Raw genomic sequence first — 21,261 nt, forward strand, 5'->3', positions numbered from 1 at the left:
ATAAATATTGTTCCATGCAGAGCAGACATAGTAGCCTGTATCGTATTCTAGTAGTGTGTGGTTTTTATTCCTGATATAAAGGAAGGACTTATAGTGATTTGCTATGCTTCTCCAGCTTCCTTTGGAGAGCGGATGTCCTCTGTATTTGTTTAGCAAAATAAAAACACACAGTATAGACCGCTGCAACCCGCTAGGCCTACCGGTGGTGCCAGGTGAAACCTCCACAGGGCAGGACACATGAGTTTAGCAAGAAAGCAGCACAGTGTTCTCCCCAGGCTCTTTTAGCCGGGTGCTCCTCCCGGCTAGTTTTGATGACCACCCGGCTGTCATCGGCTCACCTCCTCCTATGTGGTAATCCGAGTCGGTCACAGAAGCACCAGCCCTGCATTCTCTCATCTTGCCCCACCCGGCTACTTTTTCATGACACCGGGCTGGAAAAAGTTTCTGGGGAGAGCACTGCAACATATCATTGCGTAATATAGCTGTAATTTTTGGTTGGCTCTAAGTTACTGTCGGCACCAGCAATCAAATGATCACACTTAAGGTGGCCACACACCATACAATTTTTTTTTTTAAAAATATCTTTCCAATTCAAGAATAGCAGCCAAGTTTTCTGACTGGTTGTAGCATCTTAAAAAATATGACTGTGAGTCTTGATTGGTTACGTCCACAATCGGTCTCTATGCCCCAATCTAATGCTGTGACTCTGAGCCCGGCCCGTGGTCTTCACCTATAGACAAGCCCCCCCCCCCCTGTGAACAGGACACTTTATTTGTCTTCTGACTACGGTTACCCCCAGGTCTTAACGTGCAAGGAATACAGACTGAAGTAGGACAATAACCCCCCAGAGCCCCACTGAAGCTAGTATTAACAGAGTTCAAAAGTTCACAAGCGTCAAACTGTAACGATACCTTGGTGATGAGGATGAGGCCCACAAGGGTGACAGGCAGAGGATCCAAGTGACAGGCATGGGTCAGTCCAGGCAGCAGGCAAGAGTATCCAGGTAACAAGCAAGGTCTGTTCAGGCAGCAGACAAGAATGGTCAATAACAAAACAAGGGTCAATTCCAGATAACCACAATACAGTAAGAATGCGCTCCCAGCAACTAGCCACAGCTATGCTATCACGGGCGATGACTGGGAGCACTCACAACCAGTAATGCTTTCGAATTCAGATGAAATTTGAAATAGGGTTATTTGTATTTCATCCTGCTAATTACTGCAGCTGTGCGGGTGGCCGAGGGGGGGTTAATCTTACCCATCAGGCGTCTTCTTGTTCCGTCTCGGCGCCTCCCACGCTGAGCTCCAATCCGGCGGTCACGTGATTACATACACTTTCTCCTTCCGGGTTGAAGGAGGAAGTGTATAGTCACGTGACGCCGGAATGGGAGGCGCCGAGAGACGGAGCAAGAAGACGCCTGATGGGTAAGATTAACCCCCCTCACCAACCCGCACAGCTGCAGTAATTAGCAGGATGAAATTTGAATAACCCTATTTTGAATTTCATTCATCCCTGCTCACAACGTTTAAATATAACTCTAATCCAATCACACTCCGCACATCAGCAGTTCATCTTGCCTAATTGTCTGCTGTAAGATCAGCTGACTACTGTTTACCTTTGCGGAGGGCGTACTCGGAACACATCCTCCGCCTATCAGAAAGTGTGGCCTGTGTCCCAGCTTGCATGTCATCAGCGAACAAGCGCAGAGACTCTGAAGTGGAGGTCTCAGCCCAGCTCTCGGCGCAACTTTCACCAGATACAGATAAGTTCCTTACAGTGACCATTGTACCACACACGACATATGTTAAATTTTTCCCCAATTATGAAAAAAAAGTGAAAACTCAGAGAATTGCTTGGATGTATATATTAATAAATTGACAATCTACCACACACCAATCAATTTTCAGAAAAATTGATCAGAAAAATCCACCACTCCTGATCAACTTTTATCGAATAAAAAGGGGAAATCCGATCGGATTTCTCGCTCGAATAATAAAAGAGCTTTCGGTTTTTCAGGAAATACAATTGTTTTTATCGAATTGCTGTAAAGTCAGATCATTTTATTGTATCGTGTGTGTGGCCACTTTTAGTCCCTTATCAGCTTGGACTTGTACACAGCTTTTTAGCAAATTGATGTAGACCATAAGCAGTCAACAGTTAAGACATTTATTGGCTTCAATCAGAAATACAAGTTGTTCATGTTGTCAGTCCTCTAGTTACTGCAGCAAAGCAAGAATATGACTATAATGGAAGATCTTGATGAAGCAGCTTTGCGGTCAGAAGTCAGCACTACTAACCTGAACTAAGCTGCCATCAGAAGTAAGTTTAAACTAGGCTATATAAAGCAAGAGAAAATAAAGTAAAAGTACAGTGATGTACCCATACAACTAGGGTTGATCTTATATACAGAAAGACCTCTAGCTTCACAAGCTTTAATCAGTCACATCCAACTGTAGGTGGGCTGTGAGTGTATAATGGATGTCAATCACTTTAGAAGGTTTCTATTGGCTTCCATGATTAAAGGGGAACTTCAGCCTAAACAAATATACTGTCATTAAGTTACATTAGTTATGTTAATTAGAATAGATAGGTAATATTTTTTTTTACCCACCCTGTTTTAAAAGAATAGGCAAATGTTTGTGATTCATGGGGGCTGCCATCTTTGTCATGGGGGCAGCCATCTTTTTGGTTGAAAGAAGGTGACAAGGAGCATAAGACACAGTTCCAACTGTCCTGTGTCCTGAGCACCCCTCCCAGCTGCACATGCTAGGCTTCAAATGTCAAATTCAAATTGTAAAAAAAAAAATGTGCACCAAAACAGAACGAGAACAGCAACATCAGAAATCCCATCATGCTTTGCACTGCATCAGGGGAAAAATGCCCGGGCAGTTTTCTTCTGTGCAGCTAAAAATGAGACTTGTATAAGAGAAACAAAGTTCTGATGCTGTGAAACTGTTAAAGAAACACCAGGCCTTTTCAGTGCTGCTGAGTCGATTTTTCGTCTGGAGGTTCACTTTAAATAGTTGACAGCATACACACTGCGCAGGACCAGTAACTCCAAGCTATACTTGGATGGTTCGTTCCTTGCTTGCTTGCTTTCATAGAATCAGTGTTTTGCTTACAGATTGCGAAAGTCCGAGAATATTTATGCCTTTTGGGTCTTCTCATCTGTACACGTGTTAGATAAACTAACTGACCTTGCTTCTCTACCAAGCAAGATGTTGACTAGAATCATTAGAATTATGTTCTCTACAATCTGTCCTAAAGGAGTCATGAAGCAAGTAATAGTACCCAGAGAACTACTTACCTGGGGCTTCCTCCAGCCCCTGGCAGCCACTTATGTTCCCTGCTGCAGCTCTGCTCTCCGCCGCCGGCCCCCGACTGCGCGCAGGATGACCTCCAGGTCGTCCTACTGTGAGCGGCGCTGTCAATCACCTCCACGTGGTCCAGAGCGTACTGCGCAGGCGCAGTAGTTCTGTGCAGTCCTGCGCCTGCATGCAGTACGTTTTTTAATCTGAATCAAAAATCGAATCAGATAAAAAAAAAAATCTGAATCGCATGTAGTGTTCAATAGAAAGCAGGGAAATCGCGAAGCGCTTTGAAAAGTGATTTCCCGAGCGCTTTCAATGGATAAATACATTGTATTTATTCATTTCTGGGGCAAAGAGTTCATAAAAAATGCTACACAAGCGCTTAGAAAAGCACTTTTCCAAGCAAAAACTGCTCTGAAAGCGCTTGCGATAGAGCTAGAGATTTATAATGTGAGCTAGGCCTTACTGTGAGATACTCCACATTCTAAATGAATAAGAAATGCATTGGACTTTTTGAAGACATTCAGATTTTTATAGGAGAGTCCAATAAGGTCCAGTTTACAGCGTATCCATTGCAGCGATGTGTGCTGCATGTAAACACCATGCACAGTGGACAAAACGGTTTCATACAGACCTATTGCTGCAGTGGGGCCGTTCCCACTTCCACATTGGAAAGAACTACTACACCCATTATTAGTGTGTTGCTTATGGCACTTTTGCTGCATCAGACATGCACGTGGTATATTGGCCCTAATGTCCAGGTTTTTGAGATTGCCAGTCGGGCTGCTGCTAACAACCAATGTTTGATGCTGGTTTTCCCAAAGCCAATATAAGTTCAGGGTAGTACATTTTTTTTTAAAAGAGACACTGTAATGAAAAAAAACCCTCTGAGGGACAATTACCTCAGGAGGGGGAAACCTCAGGGTCCCAATGAGGCTTCCCCGTCCTCTGAATCTCGGGAGAATCCAGTGCTGGCCCCTGCAACTGCCCCGACAAGTCTTGACAAGCTATTATATATTTACCTACTGCTATAATGGGCAGGGGCACTAGCTAGAGATGGCCCGAATGGTTCTGGTTCAAACTGCGAACACTTAGCGAGTTTGACCCGCCCCCTAAACTACATCATTGGGCTAAACTTTGACCCTCTACAATGTAGTGTTCCCCAACCCTGTCCTCAAGGCCCACCAACAGTGCATGTTTTGTAGAAAATCCAATCCACAGAGGATGTTAATTAGACTCATGGCAACCAATCAGGCTACACTCCCTCCTAGACCCTCCCCCCCCCCCCCCCTAATAAAAATGCTGCGTCGGCCATTTTCTCACTCTGTCTGCTGCCTGCTTTAGTGAGAGAAGGGAGAGGTTGCTGCAGAGATAGGGAAAGCTTGCGTTAGGTCTTGTTAGCTTGCTCCTTGCTGATATGTGTTGCTGAAAAGCAGCACAAAAAAAGCTCTTTTAAAAACAAAAGTTCTTGTGATGTGTTTTCTTTTTGTGTATGTGTGCCACTGACACTGCATATACAGCCCTGTCTGTCGCAGCTGGCCCTTGCTAATTGCCATACTGTGCCAGGCCCTGCACAGTTAGTGCATACCTTTCACTGCATCTGTGTGACTGCACATTGTATTATACCAGCAGTCAGTACCTTTCACTGCATCTGTGTGACTGCTAATTGTATTATAGCAGCAGTCAATGTATACCTTTTACTGCATCTGTGTTACTGCACATTGTATTATACCAGCAGTCAGTACCTTTCACTGCATCTGTGTGACTGCACATTGTATTATATCAGCAGTCAGTACCTTTCACTGCATCTGTGTGACAGCACATTGTATTATACCAGCAGTCAGTGCATACCTTTCACTGCATCTCTGTGACTGCACATTGTATTATAATACCAGTCAGTGCATACCTTTCATTGCATCTGTGTGACTGCACATTGTATTATATCAGCAGTCAGTACCTTTCACTGCATCTGTGTGACTGCACATTGTATTATAGCAGCAGTCAGTGCATACCTTTTACTGCATCTCTGTGACTGCACATTGTATTATAATACCAGTCAGTGCATACCTTTCACTGCATCTCTGTGACTGCACACTGTTTTATATACCAGTCAGTGCACGCCTTTCACTTGAATGGATGGCATACTTGCCCTCCATAACAGATTCTCGTTATAGGATTTCAAGTGTATTCGTCTCATCATTATACAGCAGTCAGTCAGCAGTAAGTCAGTCCCCACACAGCATCTCTGCCTGCCTGCCGGCCACTGCTGCCTGCCCCAGGACTAAGTCGCTCCCCACACAGCATCTCTGTCTGCAGGCCGCTTGACTGCCTTCTCCCCCATCACCAACAGGGTCCAAGACTCTAGGCGGATTCCTAAATTTTTAAGGTCGCTGCTAGCAGGGGCCGCTATAATAATTTTTCTGGTGCGTGTACATGCCTGCCTAATTTTTCTGGCTGCACTGCAGCTGCAACAACAAAACAAAAGGCATGTACAGGATCTTCTCAAAAAATTAGCATATTGTGATAAAGTTCATTATTTTCTGTAATGTACTGATAAACATTAGACTTTCATATATTTTAGATTCATTACACACAACTGAAGTGATTCCAAGCCTTTTATTGTTTTAATATTGATTATTTTGACATACAGCTCATGAAAACCCAAAATTCATATCTCAAAAAATTAGCATATTTCATCCGACCAATAAAATAAAAGTGTTTTTAAAACAAAAAAAGGTCAACGTTCAAATAATTATGTTCAGTTATGCACTCAATACTTGGTCGGGAATCCTTTTGCAGAAATGACTGCTTCAATGCGGCGTGGCATGGAAGCAATCAGCCTGTGGCACTGCTTTCCAGCAGATGGAAGCATGAACCCACTTTTGAACCAGAAACAGCGGCAGAGGCGCCTGACCTGGGCTACAGAGAAGCAGCACTGGACTTTTGCTCAGTGGTCCAAAGTACTTTTTTCGGATGAAAGCAACTTTTACATGTCATTCAGAAATCAAGGTGCCAGAGTCTGGAGGAAGACTGGGGAAAGGGAAATGCCAAAATGCCTGAAGTCCAGTGTCAAGTACCCACAGTCAGTGATGGTCTGGGATGCCATGTCAGCTGCTGGTGTTGGTCCACTGTGTTTTATCAAGGGCAGGGTCAATGCAGCTAGCTATCAGGAGATTTTGGAGCACTTCATGCCTCTATCTGCTGAAAAGCTTTATGGAGATGAAGATTTCATTTTTCAGCATGACCTGGCACCTGCTCACACTGCCAAAACCACTGGTAAATGGTTTACTGACCATGGTATTACTGTGTTCAATTTGCCTGCCAACTCTCCTGACCTGAACCCCATAGAGAATCTGTGGGATATTGTGAAGGGAAAGTTGAGAGATGCAAGACCCAACACTATGGATGAGCTTAAGGCCGCTATCGAAGCATCCTGGGCTTCCATAACACCTGAGCAGTGCCACAGGCTAATTGCCTCCATGCCACGCCGCATTGAAGCAGTCATTTCTGCAAAGGATTCCCGACCAAGTTTTGAGTGCATAACTGAACATAATTATTTGAAGGTTGACTTTTTTTGTTTTAAAAACACTTTTATTTTATTGGTCGGATGAAATATGCTAATTTTTTGAGATAGGAAATGTGGGTTTTCATGAGCTGTATGCCAAAATCATCAATATTAAAACAATAAAAGGCTTGAACTACTTCAGTTGTGTGTAATAAATCTAAAATATATGAAAGTCTAATGTTTATCAGTACATTACAGAAAATAATGAACTTTATCGCAATATGCTAATTTTTTTAGAAGATCCTGTACATGTGTCAATTCCCCTTCATGCAATGAGAGTCATGAAGGGCACACCATCAAACATTGGTTGGGTGCTTGACACTGGGACATAGGCTCTCAAGCAAAACTGTAATCAGATGTATCAGCACACCGGTTTTTCAAATATTTACGCTCTTTTATTGAACCATGCGTTCCCACAAGGATATAAAGCCAACAATTTTTGGGGGGCCGCGCAGGGTCCCCCTTCTTCAAGAGCGTGAATTATTGAAAAACCGGTGTGCTGATACATCTGATTACAATTCCCCTTCATGGTTGTTACCTTGCCACGGTGAAGGGGCTTTCGTATCACAATGAAGCAATGACCGCCGTCTATATGAGTGTCTCGGGGGGGGGGGGGAGGGGCACACCAAAGATAATAAGGTCGTTCCTTCATTGTGGACAGACCAAATTCGATTAGCTGAACGGTCACTGTTCTGTCATTGAGCTACCTCAGCCTGGCGACTATATGGGCTTGAAAACTGCCATCTCCTGCACTCTCGCCATGGTGCGCACCAGTCCAGCACGGCCGTCACTACGCAAACAGCTGTTTGCAGTGCATTACACAGTGAATTTTGTCTGTCAGTGTGAAGCAGTACACTACTTACCGTATATACTCGCATACAAGCCGAATTTTTGACCCCCAAAAAGGGGGCCAAAAGTTGGGGGGTCAGCTTGTGTGTGAGTCGTGGGTGGTGGTCCGTGGTCCGCGCCAGACCCCCCCCCCCCCCCGCCCGCTGCCTCCCTCCGTGGTCGCCGCTTCTATTACCTGCTTTAGGCAGCGGCCGCTTCCTATTCCGGGTTCCCCGCACTTTCCTGCCCCCTGCATCGTCACAGCAGCAGTGCCGGGCGCGCTGCTGTGATGCTTACGGTGTCCGCATGATGAAGAGGGGAACCCGGAATAGGAAGCGGCCACTGCTTAAACCAGGTAATAGCAGCGGCGGCCGCGGAGGGAGCGGGCGGTGGGCGCTATACTGGGCACTTTACTGGCTATACTGGGCACTATACTGGCTATACTGGGCACTTTACTGGCTATACTGGGCACTATACTGGCTATACTAGGCACTATACTGGGCACTATACTAGCTATACTGGGCACTATACTGGCTATACTGGGCACTTTACTGGCTATACTGGGCACTATACTGGCTATACTGGGCACTTTACTAGCTATACTGGGCACTATACTCAGCTATACTGGGACACACTGGGGGGATCACGCGCCTGCACCAATCCAGCATTTCCTACCCCCGGCTTATATAGGGGTCAATCATTTTCCCCTGGTTTTTCAGGTAAAAGTTGGGGGGTCGGCTTATATGCGGGTCGGCTTATATGCGAGTATATACAGTACACTACCTGCTGATCCATGTCTACACACGCAAGATGTTTTCAAGCACTTTATGCCTCCAATTTAGGAATGCAGTGTGATTTATGCCCTCTAGGGATTATAACCCTGCTGTGTGTCAAATCCGTACTCTTCCCTGGGACTTTTGGCATGTATCCCACTCCGCCATGCCCCCCTCCAGGTGTTAGACCCCTTGAAACATCTTTTCCATCACTTTTGTGACCAGCATAAGTGTTTCTAGTTTTTCAAGTTCGCCTGCCCATTGAAGTCTATTGTGGTTCGCTGATTTCGCAAACTTTTGCGGAAGTTCGCGGTTTGCGAACCTAAAATCTGAGGTTCGGGCCATCTCTTGCACTAGCAGCTCTTACTTCAGGCTAAGGCAGAAATAGCCAAACCCGATCATATCCGCTCTACTGAGCAGGCGCGAGTCCTTTGCGACTGCGCATTAGAGCGGATCGATCAGGCTCGGCTATTTTTGCCTTAACCCAAATGAAGTGCGGCTAGTGCCCCTGCGCAGTAGACCATCACGGTAGGTAATATTTACCTCGCCGCAGTTCGGGGGGTCCCGGCACTGTGTAGTCTACTCCTCAACTTCTTTGTCCTCTCCTGCGTCCCATTTGTTCACTGTGATCAATAGAATTCTCCGTCCTCCATTTTAAAAATGGCCATTACCCCATAACAGCTTCCTGGTCAGCACGCTGTTAAACTGTAATATCACCCACTTGAGCCATAGGGAAACATGGACATTACCTTGCACATTTAGTTGTAACTGACAGCTGCTGATACATACAGTGGTGTGAAAAACTATTTGCCCCCTTCCTGATTTCTTATTCTTTTGCATGTTTGTCACACTTAAATGTTTCTGCTCATCAAAAAACGTTAACTATTAGTTAAAGATAACATAATTGAACACAAAATGCAGTTTTAAATGATGGTTTTTATTATTTAGTTAGAAAAAAAAAACCGTCAAATCTAAATGGCCCTGTGTGAAAAAGTGATTGCCCCCCTTGTTAAAAAATAACTTAACTGTGGTTTATCACATCTGAGTTCAATTTCTGTAGTCACCCCCAGGCCTGATTACTGCCACACCAGTTTCAATCAAGAAATCACTTAAATAGGAGCTATCTGACACAGAGAAGTAGACCAAAAGCACCTCAAAAGCTAGACATCATGCCAAGATCCAAAGAAATTCAGGAACAAATGAGAACAAAAGTACTGTAATTGAGATCTATCAGTCTGGTAAAGGTCATAAAGCCGTTTCTAAAGCTTTGGGACTCCAGCGATCCACAGTGAGAGCCATTATCCACAAATGGCAAAAACATGGAACAGTGATGAACCTTACCAGGAGTGGCCGGCCGACCAAAATTACCCTGAGAGCGCAGAGAAAACTCATCCGAGAGGCCACAAAAGACCCCAGGACAACATCTAAAGAACTGCAGGCCTCACTTGCCTCAATTAAGGTCAGTGTTCACGACTCCACCATAAGAAAGAGACTGGGCAAAAACGACCTGCATGGCAGATATCCAAGGCGCAAACCACTTTTAAGCAAACAGAACATTAAGGCTTGTCTCAATTTTGCTAAAAAACATCTCAATGATTGCCAAGACTTTTGGGAAAATACCTTGTGGACCGATGAGAAAAAAGTTGAACTTTTTGGAAGGCGCGTGTCCCGTTACATCTGGCATAGAAGTAACACAGCATTTCAGCAAAAGAACATCATACCAATAGTAAAATATGGTGGTGGTAGTGTGATGGTCTGGGGTTGTTTTGCTGCTTCAGGACCTGGAAGGCTTGCTGTGATAGATGGAACCATGAATTCTACTGTCTACCAAAAAATCCTGAAGGAGAATGTCCGGCCATCTGTTCGTCAACTCAAGCTGAAGCGATCTTGGGTGCTGCAGCAGGACAATGACCCAAAACACACCAGCAAATCCACCTCTGAATGGCTGAAGAAAAACAAAATGAAGACTTTGAAATGGCCTAGTCAAAGTCCTGACCTGAATCCTATTGAGATGTTGTGGCATGACCTTAAAAAGGTGGTTCATGCTAGAAAACCCTCAAATAAAGCTGAATTACAACAATTCTGCAAAGATGAGTGTGCCAAAATTCTTCCAGAGCGCTGTAAAAGACTCGTTGTAAGTTATCGCAAATGCTTGATTGCAGTTATTGCTGCTAAGGGTGGCCCAACCAGTTATTAGGTTCAGGGGGCAATTTCTTTTTCACACAGGGCCATGTAGGTTTTGAGGTTTTTTTCTCACTAAATAATAAAAAACATCACTTAAAACTGCATTTTGTGTTCAATTATGTTATCATGGACTAATAGTTAACGGTTTTTGATGAGCAGGAACATTTAAGTGTGACAAACATGCAAAAGAATAAGAAATCAGGAAGAGGGCAAATAGTTTTTCACACCACTGTAACTGACAGCAAATGGTATATTTCAGTTCTGACAAAATATTGTCAGAAATGGAAGGCATCACTGTAAGAAGAAAACGGTGAGCTTCTGAGAGGAACTGACGGTGAGGTTAGTATGTAATATTCATTTGCAGCTATGTCGTGTTTATTTTAAATAATTTTACTCGCTTCAGGTTCCCTTTAAGAGTATTTCTCACATGCCCCAAAAAGTTTGGACTTTAGGGCAAAACCATAATCTATGGGCCGTAGTCCCGTGAGGTGGGCAGTTAAGGGGAGTTTGGTGATAGTCCCATTGCAATCGGATTGCTGTATAATACCATTAGATAACTTATTGACCCATATACATTTTGCATGCAGACTGGAATAATTCGGGTGTGTTCACACTATGTATAATTGCAGTGCAGTGGTCCCATTTGCATTGGCGCAACTCGGGTACATCAGGTTACGTTGTCCAAGCTGTGCGCTGCTCGACAATGCGCACCGCACGCCCATTTTACAAAGGAATGGTGACAAGGTACCATTAGTTGCCACGTGCGTTACAGAAAGACAGTCATTTTGATGGATTTGCAGTACATGGGTAATGTTGGTGTTGCTATGATAACCCATTGCATGACTTGCTTAACCTACCATAGCACATCTGCATTATCTATGTACTGCAAGTCACGTTAACTGCGCAATACGCAGTTCTCTGTTGGCGTTAGTAGCAGTTATACTTACCAGAGATTTGTGCATCAGGCTCTTACTCTTCCAGGACAACTAAAGTAAGAGAAAGAAGAGAGACCCGAGAGCCCAATATGGTGAAGTAAGTATTGACAATTGATAAATAATTTAAGAGTAAAATAATACTCACAAACCAGGGTTACCTCCAGGTAACCACTGTATAAGCAGGTGAGGAGTTTGACCTGTCCCCACTCAGGATTAAAAAGTCGCTCTCTGTAGATGAGAAAAAGGGTATCCCCCTCCACCAAGGGTGGATGTAAAGTGCAATATAAGCTGAACAGAGGCGCCAAAAGAATAAAAACAGTAGTTAAAACGTTAAAAGTTCGCTGAGGAGGCTAGGGTGGCTCCGCCCCCTCCAAGCAGACACAGAAAACTGCGCAATGTAAACGGAACAAATTTATTGGTACACTCCAGGGTAATAAGCAATCTGTCAGCAACACACCTGGCGCCAAAGTCACTTTGGCGCCAGGTGTGTTGCTGACAGATTGCTGTGTACTCCAACTTCTACTGCCTGAGGAAGCGGGCCCATACCCGCGAAACGCGTTGTATATTATTACCCTGGAGTGTACCAATAAATTTGTTCCGTTTACATTGCGCAGTTTTCTGTGTCTGCTTGGAGGGGGCGGAGCCACCCTAGCCTCCTCAGCGAACTTTTAACGTTTTAACTACTGTTTTTATTCTTTTGGCGCCTCTGTTCAGCTTATATTGAACTAAAGTAAGAGGGATATGGAGGCTGCCATATTTATTTCCTTTTAAGCAATAAGTTTCCTGGCTATCCTGCTAATACGTTTATCCATAGACTGATCAAGCATGCAGCAGATCGGGTGTATCTGACATTATTGTCAGATCTGACAATATTAGCTGCATGCTTGCTCCTGGCATGATTCAGACATTACTGCAGCTGAAGAGATCAGCAGAGCTGCCAGGCAACTGGTATTGTGTAAAAGGAAATAAATATGGCAGTCTTCATATTCTTCTCACTTCAGGTTCCCTTTAATGTGGACCCGAACTCTTGCATGGCACACAATGAAAAGTCTGTATTCCACATATAGTTGCTGAAGAAATTCGCTGTTCTGTGTTCCTGTGCTTGCCAGATCAAAGTGTTGTAATTAGTTCTTATCTGCAACTGTGAATAGACTGCAGGAGCTCTCCATGGCTGCTCTACCCATACTGTAAACACTGAGGCTTAACTCTTTCAGTGCTCCCTGCAGAGTGAAACCAGCTTGTAACATTTCCACGAATTGTAATGAAGAACATTGTTTTTGTCCTTAAAGGTTATCATGCTGTGGCTAATTGTTTAGAGCAGAGCGAAAAATTCTGCCGTTAGTTCCACTTTAAAGCGGACTCAAACCAAACATTTTTTTTAATTCAAAATATTTAGTTGCACCACTCTGACACATACACAGATAAATAAACCCTCCTGAAGCCTATGAGCATTTCAGTGCATGCTTTTCACCCTTCTCTTTTCTTTTCTTCTCTTTTCATAACTAGGGTTATACTGGGGGCAGCCATTAGCAATTCCTCCATTGCTGGACACCTCGTACTCCACCAGTCTGCCGGATTCTGTCCCGGCAATATGAAAGGAAGGAAGGGGCTCCTCCAATAAATGTAAAATATTTTATATTTGTCATCATGCTGCTGAAAAAAGCTGCTATTTATTATTATAATTTAGAAAATAGATTTTATTTCTGAAATCTTGTATTTTTAATTTGGGTCCACTTTAACATAAGCCAGCCAGTTCATTCCTGATGCTTTAGATGACGAGTTGAGAAATGGGTATCAATCCAAGTTTAAAAAAAAAAAAATCAAAGACTTTGTTTGGAAGAAGCAACATCTAAAAAAAAAAAGAAAAAAAGGCAGAGTAATAATATCTAGTCTTTTATTGTTCTTCCCCACAAAATGCCTCAGCTGGGAATAATGCATGTGGAGATTCAGCGGAGGGGAGTACTTTGTACATAAATAATTTATAGGCCTACAGTCTCTCTGTATAGAAAGATCAGTAGTAATCAAAAATTATATGTCTTGTAGACAGACCGAGATATTAACTTTGTTTATAACAAGCTGCCAAGGTTAAAACTGCTATAGAACAGCATCTGCCACACTGCTAGGTTACATGTGGTATATGGGATGTCTGCATTCTCAAGTGGGTTGAATGTACAGTTATTGCCATGGGTACAGGTAGCTCTGCTCTGTTCCTGGTTAAAGCGGACCTTAACCTCCCTGGCGGTCTATTAAAACCGCCAGGGGGCAGCGCAGCACTTACATATTTTTTTTTAATCAAGTAGCTAGCCTACCGCTAGCTGCATGATAGCTGCTGTGCAGCGGCATCCCCCCAACGGGATTTCCTGTTTGGCTTCCCCCGTCGCCATGGCGACGATCGTCATCGACGTCGTGAAGTCATCGGGAGTCCCGATCCACCCCTCAGCGCTGCTTGGCGCTGATAGGCCAGGCTGTGCAAGGGGTCGGGGTCGGGGGGGCGGCGCGGCGGGTAGTGGCGAATCGGCGCGGAGCGGCACCGATCGGGAAGTACACGCAACTAGCAAACTGCTAGCTGCATGTACCAAAAAAAAAAAAAAAAGTATGCAAATCGGCCCAGCAGGGCCTGTGAAATCCTCCTGCGCGGCATAGCCTGACCTGAGGTCGGGCTTACCGCCAGGGAGGTTAAAGGGAACCTAAACTGAGGGATATGGATTTTTCCTTTTAAACAATGCCAGTTGCCTGGCAGCCCTGCTGATCTCTTTAGCCGCAGTAGCGGCTGAATCACACACCAGAAACAAGCATGCAGCTAATCCAGTCTGACTGTTCAGGGGCTGTGGCTGAAAGCATTAGAGACACGGGATCAGCAGGAGAGTCAGGCAACTGGTATTATTTTAAAAGGAAAAATCCATATGCTTCTCAGTTTAGGTTCCCTTTAACTCAGAATTTCCTCTCTGCTCTAAAAGATAAGCAACAGCATAATAACTGTTAAAGAAAAAAGCATTTCTTTGTTACAGCTGATAAAAATCCTCTGTTTACAAATTAGCTGCTCTGCCGAGCTCTGCCGGCTGTCACAGCTGTGAATTACAACTTGTGATTAGTCACAGATGAGGGGGGCTAAACTCTCTAAATACATACAGGGTGCATTCCTCTATGTTTTCCTCATGTCCTGTGCAAGAATTCAGGTCCACATTATTGGCCACAATGCCAAAGGTGCATTCAAACAAGTATATAACATAAAGGGGGTGTTAATTTGGGTCATAGAATATCGGTTATTATGTAGTACCAATATTCTACCCCCTTGATGCTTAACACTAACTGACCTCTTAAAGCATATCACCTTTCCCCTATCTATATACCTAACACTATCTCCCCTCCATAGCATACTCCTGTCTATACGACTAACCAGGGGCGTATCTGGGTAATATAGAGCCTATGGCAAACACTGAAATTGTGCCCTCCTCCCCCTATCAGAGCCACCTTCCCCTCTAAAAACAGCATCATTTCTCACGTACATGTGTTCTTATTGCCTCGGGATATTACTACAGGTACTTTTTTGGAATTTTAGGAATATTCCCTCTCTGTCCTCTTTTCTAAAACCAAGTGTGCCCTACATACATATATTAAGTAGCCATGTTCCTCAGATAACAGAATTGATCTGATCTGAGGTCTGAGTGATGGGGAGGCATGAGGACAGGCATAGCGGCGTAGCTCAGGGAGAGACATGGAGCCCATGGTGCTGTGGCGCCCATGGCACAAGCCATGCCTGTACCCCTCTAGATACGCCTCTGCGACCAACACTAACCCTTCCTTCATAACATACCTCTATCTATACGTCTAACACTAGCCCTCCTTCCATAGCATAATCGTATCTACAGTGGGTTGCAAAAGTATTCGGCTGACTTGAAGTTTTCCACATTTTGTCATATAAGTGCCACAAACATGAATCAATTTTATTGGAATTCCACGTGAAAGACCAACACAAAGTGGTGTACACGTGACAAGTAGAACGAAAATCATACATGATTCCAAACATTTTTTACAAATAAATAACTGCAAAGTGGTGTGTGCATAATTATTCGGCCCCCTTTGATCTGTGTGCAGTCAGTTGCCTATAGACATTGCCTGATGAGTGCTAATGACTAAACAGAGTGCACCTGTGTGTAATCTAATGTCAGTACAAATACAGCTGCTCTGTGAGGGCCTCAGAGGTTGTCTAAGAGAATATTGGGAGAAACAACACTGTGAAGTCCAAAGAACACACAAGACAGGTCAGGGATCAAGTTATTGAGAAATTTAAAACAGGCTTAGGCTACAAAAAGATTTCCAAAGCCTTGAACATCCCACGGAGCACTGTTCAAGCGATCATTCAGAAATGGAAGGAGTATGGCACAACTGTACACCTACCAAGACAAGGCCATCCACCTAAACACACAGACCGAACAAGGAGAGCGCTGATCAGAAATGCAGTCAAGAGGTCCATGGTGACTCTGGACGAGCTGCAGAGATCTACAGCTCAGGTGGGAGACTCTGTCCATAGGACAACTATTAGTCATGCACTGTACAAAGTTGGCCTTTATGGAAGAGTGGCAAGAAGAAAGGCATTGTTAACAGAAAGCATAAGAAGTCCTGTTTGCAGTTTGCCACAAGCCATGTGGGGGACACAGCAACCATGTGGAAGAAGGTGCTCTGGTCAGATGAGACCAAAATGGAACTTTTTGGACAAAATGCAAAACGCTATGTGTAGCAGAAAACTAACACTGCACATCACTCTGAACACACCATCCCCACTGTCAAATATGGTGGTGGCAGCATCATGCTCGGGGGGTGCATCTCTTCAGCTGGGACAGGGAAACTGGTCAGAGTTGATGGGAAGATGGATGGAGCCAAATACAGGGCAAACTTGGAAGAAAACCTCTTCTGCAAAAGACTTGAGACTGGGGCAGAGGTTCACCTTCCAGCAGGACAATGACCCTAAACATAAAGCCAGGGCAACAATGGAATGGTTTAAAACAAAACATATCTATGTGTTAGAATGGCCCAGTCAAAGTCCAGATCTAAATCCAATCGAGAATCTGTGGCAAGATCTGAAAACTGCTGTTTACAAACGCTGTCCATCTAATCTGACTGAGCTGGAGCTGTGTTGCAAAGAAGAATGGGCAAGGATTTCAGTCTCTAGATGTGCAAAGCTGGTAGAGACATACCCTGAAAGACTGGCAGCTGTAATTGCAGCAAAAGGTGGTTCTACAAAGTATTGACTCAGGGGGCTGAATAATTACGCACACCCCACTTTGCAGTTATTTATTTGTAAAAAATGTTTGGAATCATGTATGATTTTCGATCCACTTCTCACATGTACACCACTTTGTATTGGTCTATCACGGGGAATTCCAATAAAATGGATGCATGTTTGTGGCAGTAGTGTGACAAAATGTGAAAAACTTCAAGGGGGTCGAATACTATTGCAACCCACTGTATATGCCTAACACTAACCCCCTCCCCCATAGCTTAGCCATATCTATATGTCTAACACTAACCCCTCCTGCATAGCATACCCCTATGTATACCTCTAACACCAGCCCCTCCTCCATAGCATACCCCTATCTATATGTCTAATGCTATCCCCCCTCCTCCATGGCATACCAATATCTATATGTCTAAGGCTGGGTCCACACTAGACCCGGTTGCAGGACGGACACTGCAGTCCGGATCAGGGGAAGTACCCACCGTACTGCAAACTGATGAAAGTGCATCAGTTTTGCATCAGTTTTGTATCAGTTTCCGTTCAGGTTTTAAAACGTCTCTATCATTAGGAAGGAGTGGGAGGATTTTTTGGGCCAATCATAAAGCTCAGGCTATCCGTTTTCACATCCGTTTTTTGCCTGTGGAGCTGGAGATGCGTTTTCTCATTACTTTCACTACCCCTGCGTGTATCCGTGGTCCTGATCCGTTGCGTGAAAATGCAGCAGATCCGGACCTTCCGTTCAGGTTTTGAAAACGGATCCCTGCAAACGCAGACGGATCCGTTTTTTACTTGGGTGAGGCTGGCTGCTATTTTAAACATTAGTATCCGGGACTCCGTTTTTCATCAGGTTTGAAAAACGCAGCCACGGATACGTTTCCGGACCTAGTGTGGACCCAGCCTAACACTAACCCCTCCACCATAGCACACCCTTATCTACATCGAGTGGCCATAATATTAGAGACACCCTCTAATAACAAGTTGGTCCACCTTTATAATAATAATAATCCGAACATTTGTATAGCGCTTTTCTCCTGTCAGACTCAAAGCGCTCAAGAGCTGCAGCCACTGGGACGCGCTCAAGAGGCCACCCTGCAGTGTTAGGGAGTCTTGCCTTGAACTCCTTACTGAATAGGTACTTGACCTAGCCAGGATTCGAACCCTGGTCTCCCATGTCAAAGGCAGAGCCCTTAACCAGTACACTATCCAGCCACTTTAGCTCTGATCACAGCCGATATTCTTCTTGGCATAAACTCAACAAGATGCTGATACTGTTGCTGATGAATGTTGGCTCATGCTGACAAAATAGCAGCTCTAAGTTGGGTCAGATTGGATGGTGGCGTTTCCAAGTTTTTAAGTGATTCCTCGACTTTGTCCCACAAATGCTCAAAAGGATTGAGGTAATGGAAGCAGGTTAAACTCTGATTGATGTTCCTCAAACCAATTTGAGACCGATCGAGCACGGTGGCAAGGGCCCACAATAGGCGTCTTTTCTTATTTTTCTGTGATACCAAATGCACTCTTGATGGTCTCCTGCTGCTAAAGCCCATCCTTTGCAAAGACTTTCTTGTTGTGCGTTGGGATATGCTTTGCGGTGCACCTGCATTAAATTCAGCTGTAATTTGATGTGGCGTTGTCCTTCTGTTGCTGTGGACTATGCATGCTGATACCACAGCGGAGGAATGTTGCACCTTTAAAGAGAGTCTGAAGCCTTATAAAATTGCTCTTTTCATTTAACATTTATCTTCTGCACTATCACGATAGCTAAAACGCTGCATCCCCGTTGCAGAACGCTGTAATTAAACCCCCCAAATCCCCGGGGCAAAATGCAGGGATCGCTTCCTGGTAGAGGCAGAGCTTTGTGCAGTAGCTCTGCCTCTACTCGCATCAATCCCCGCTAATCGCCACCTCTCCCAGCCCCTCTCACACTTCTTTCACTGAGAGGGGCGGGGAGAGGTGGATGTTAGCGGGGATTGACGCTAATGGAGGCAGAGCTACAGAGCTAAGCTCTGCCTCCCCGGGCAGCAAAATCCATGACTTTGAAAGTCATGGATTATTGCCCGGGGATTTGGGGGGTTTAAATACAGCGTTCTGCTGCAGGGATGTGGTGTTTTAGCTATTGTGATAATGCAGAAGATAAATGTTAAATAAAAAGAGCAATTTTATAAGGCTACAGAGTCTCTTCAAGTTGTGTTGAGTTGGATTGTGGCGTTTCCAAGCTTCAGAGTGATCTTTTTTCAAGGGAAGCCGCCCCTGGGATCACAGGGGGGGCCAGAGCTGTTTTAGGGCCCCGACTACTAACCTTTCCTCCCTCCGATACAGGGGTCTATAGTTCAGATCAGGTGCTTATGTGGCTACATTTGTTATGGGTATGATGACCATAGTGCCCACTTCTGCTTTACGACCCTTGTGAGATGGGCCCCAAGGGGAGGCAAGGGAAGGGATGTGACCATTGGGGTCTCCCATGGCTTGTAGTCATGCCACTGCCTGCAAACATGCTTTTCAAGAGGAAATTTGTTGTTGATTATGTCGCAGATGAATGTTGGATTATTCAGATTTCTTTCTCCGTATACACAGATCTCTCCATGCAGCTACAACGTGTGACAATCACACATCTCCTGGCTTTACCGTGGCTTCTGACAAGAGGAATAAACTTCTCTTCCGAATGCCGGAATCGTCTCCAGAGCTATTTAGAGGCAGCCGTCACAGCTGCCACCTGTTAAAAACATCATTCTGGGAAAATCATCTTTGCTATTACCCGCTTCCCTTTCCCAGGGGGAGCCCCACGCCAGCCTCGCTTCCACCTTGCTGAACGGAACATTTGTTTTCTTCTGGGACTCCCTGTACGAGTGTGATAACATTGCCGGTGGAGGAGAAGACACATCAGTAAACAAGTTAAGGCCTCGCCTGCTTTGTAAAGCTGTTCCCAACTCGATACAACATCGCCTTCTAAACTCTCTTCTGTCACAATTACACATTTCCTCTCCAGCTCATGCCTGGAACATTATGTGGGCGATGCGCAACACAACCTTCATTCTTACAAGTTCTGTGGTTCGTTCTTAAAGGGTAACCCCACCACCATGTCACCCATTAGCAACTTCAATAGAGTAATCTCGTTTCAGATAAGTACACTGCTTTCGACCTCATTGGGCAAAACTCGTTGTGCTGTAAATTCTTAGAATGCTTTGATCTCTCTCTACTAGCAGAAAATATAGAAATTGAAAGCAGAAGTCCTCTATTATTGACTCACACTGCCCCCTAGTTACAAGTGACCATAGATACACATTACAGCAGTACTAATTAAAAGCAGGGAAACGTAACAAAGTGCCTGGAGCACTTGCAAGCCTCTAAATAAATTGGCTGCTAAAGGGTCAAAGCAAAACACCGCTATTGCTGTGACGGTTTCAGTTCATGTCTGTACGTTGCACAGTGGTTAGCACTCTCGGCTTGCAACACTGGATCCTCAGTTTGGATCCCAGCCAGGGCACTATCTGCGTGGAGTTTGTATGTTCTACCCGTGTCTGTGTGGGTTTCCTCTGATCACTGCGGTTTTATCCCACATCCCAAAAACATACAGATACGTTAATTGGCTTCCCTCTAAAAATGCCCTAGACTACATTGGACATGTCTATGGTAAGGATTAGATTGTGAGCCCCTCTGAGGGACAGTTAGTGACAAGACAATATATTATGTACAGCCCTGTGTAATATGTCGGTGATATATAAATATTTAAATAAATAATGAGGTCTGGAGAAAAAAAACTGTGCTGAAAAGCACTATGGAAGCGCTATACAAATAATAACATTGCAGAGATTATTAAAAAAACCTGAACTGAAGATAAACTGATTTTATTAACTGTATTTATCCTCCTACTCCTAAAAATTATACAGGACAAAGGAATCCCAGGAAAAATAAAACACATATATAAGTAAATACTTGTTCTATTTACATAACAAATGCATTGTACTGTCCATGGTTTGATATAAGTGAATTGTATATAGTAAATAAAAAGAATACTGTTTCAGGCATTTTCCCTCTTTGCTGCCTCAGCCAATACTGATTTCATTTCCTCCCTTATTTTTTTTTCCTCTTAGAAACTGCACTGCCATACCTTGTTACCTTGCTTTTGTAAACACATGTGAGCACAGTATAGATCATATTTCAGCAGCTTATCCCGTCTCAGCCTTGTGCCACACTGGACTCCCCCTAGCCAATCAGTAAGGAGCAAGAATCCCGACGAATCGCCGCGCATACCCGCCGCAACAGCCGTCACCACCACACGCCGGGATCCTCCTGACATAGACTCTGCAGTCTCTATGACGACAGAGTCATGTGAACCGGTCAGGAGCCGCTTTCATTGGCTCCTGACTGTGTCTATTAATGTAAGCCAATGGGAACAGCTTACATTGATAGACACGGCCAGGAGCCAATG

Source organism: Hyperolius riggenbachi, chromosome 5 (genome assembly GCF_040937935.1).
Source record: "Hyperolius riggenbachi isolate aHypRig1 chromosome 5, aHypRig1.pri, whole genome shotgun sequence".
Classification (NCBI taxonomy): domain Eukaryota; kingdom Metazoa; phylum Chordata; class Amphibia; order Anura; family Hyperoliidae; genus Hyperolius; species Hyperolius riggenbachi.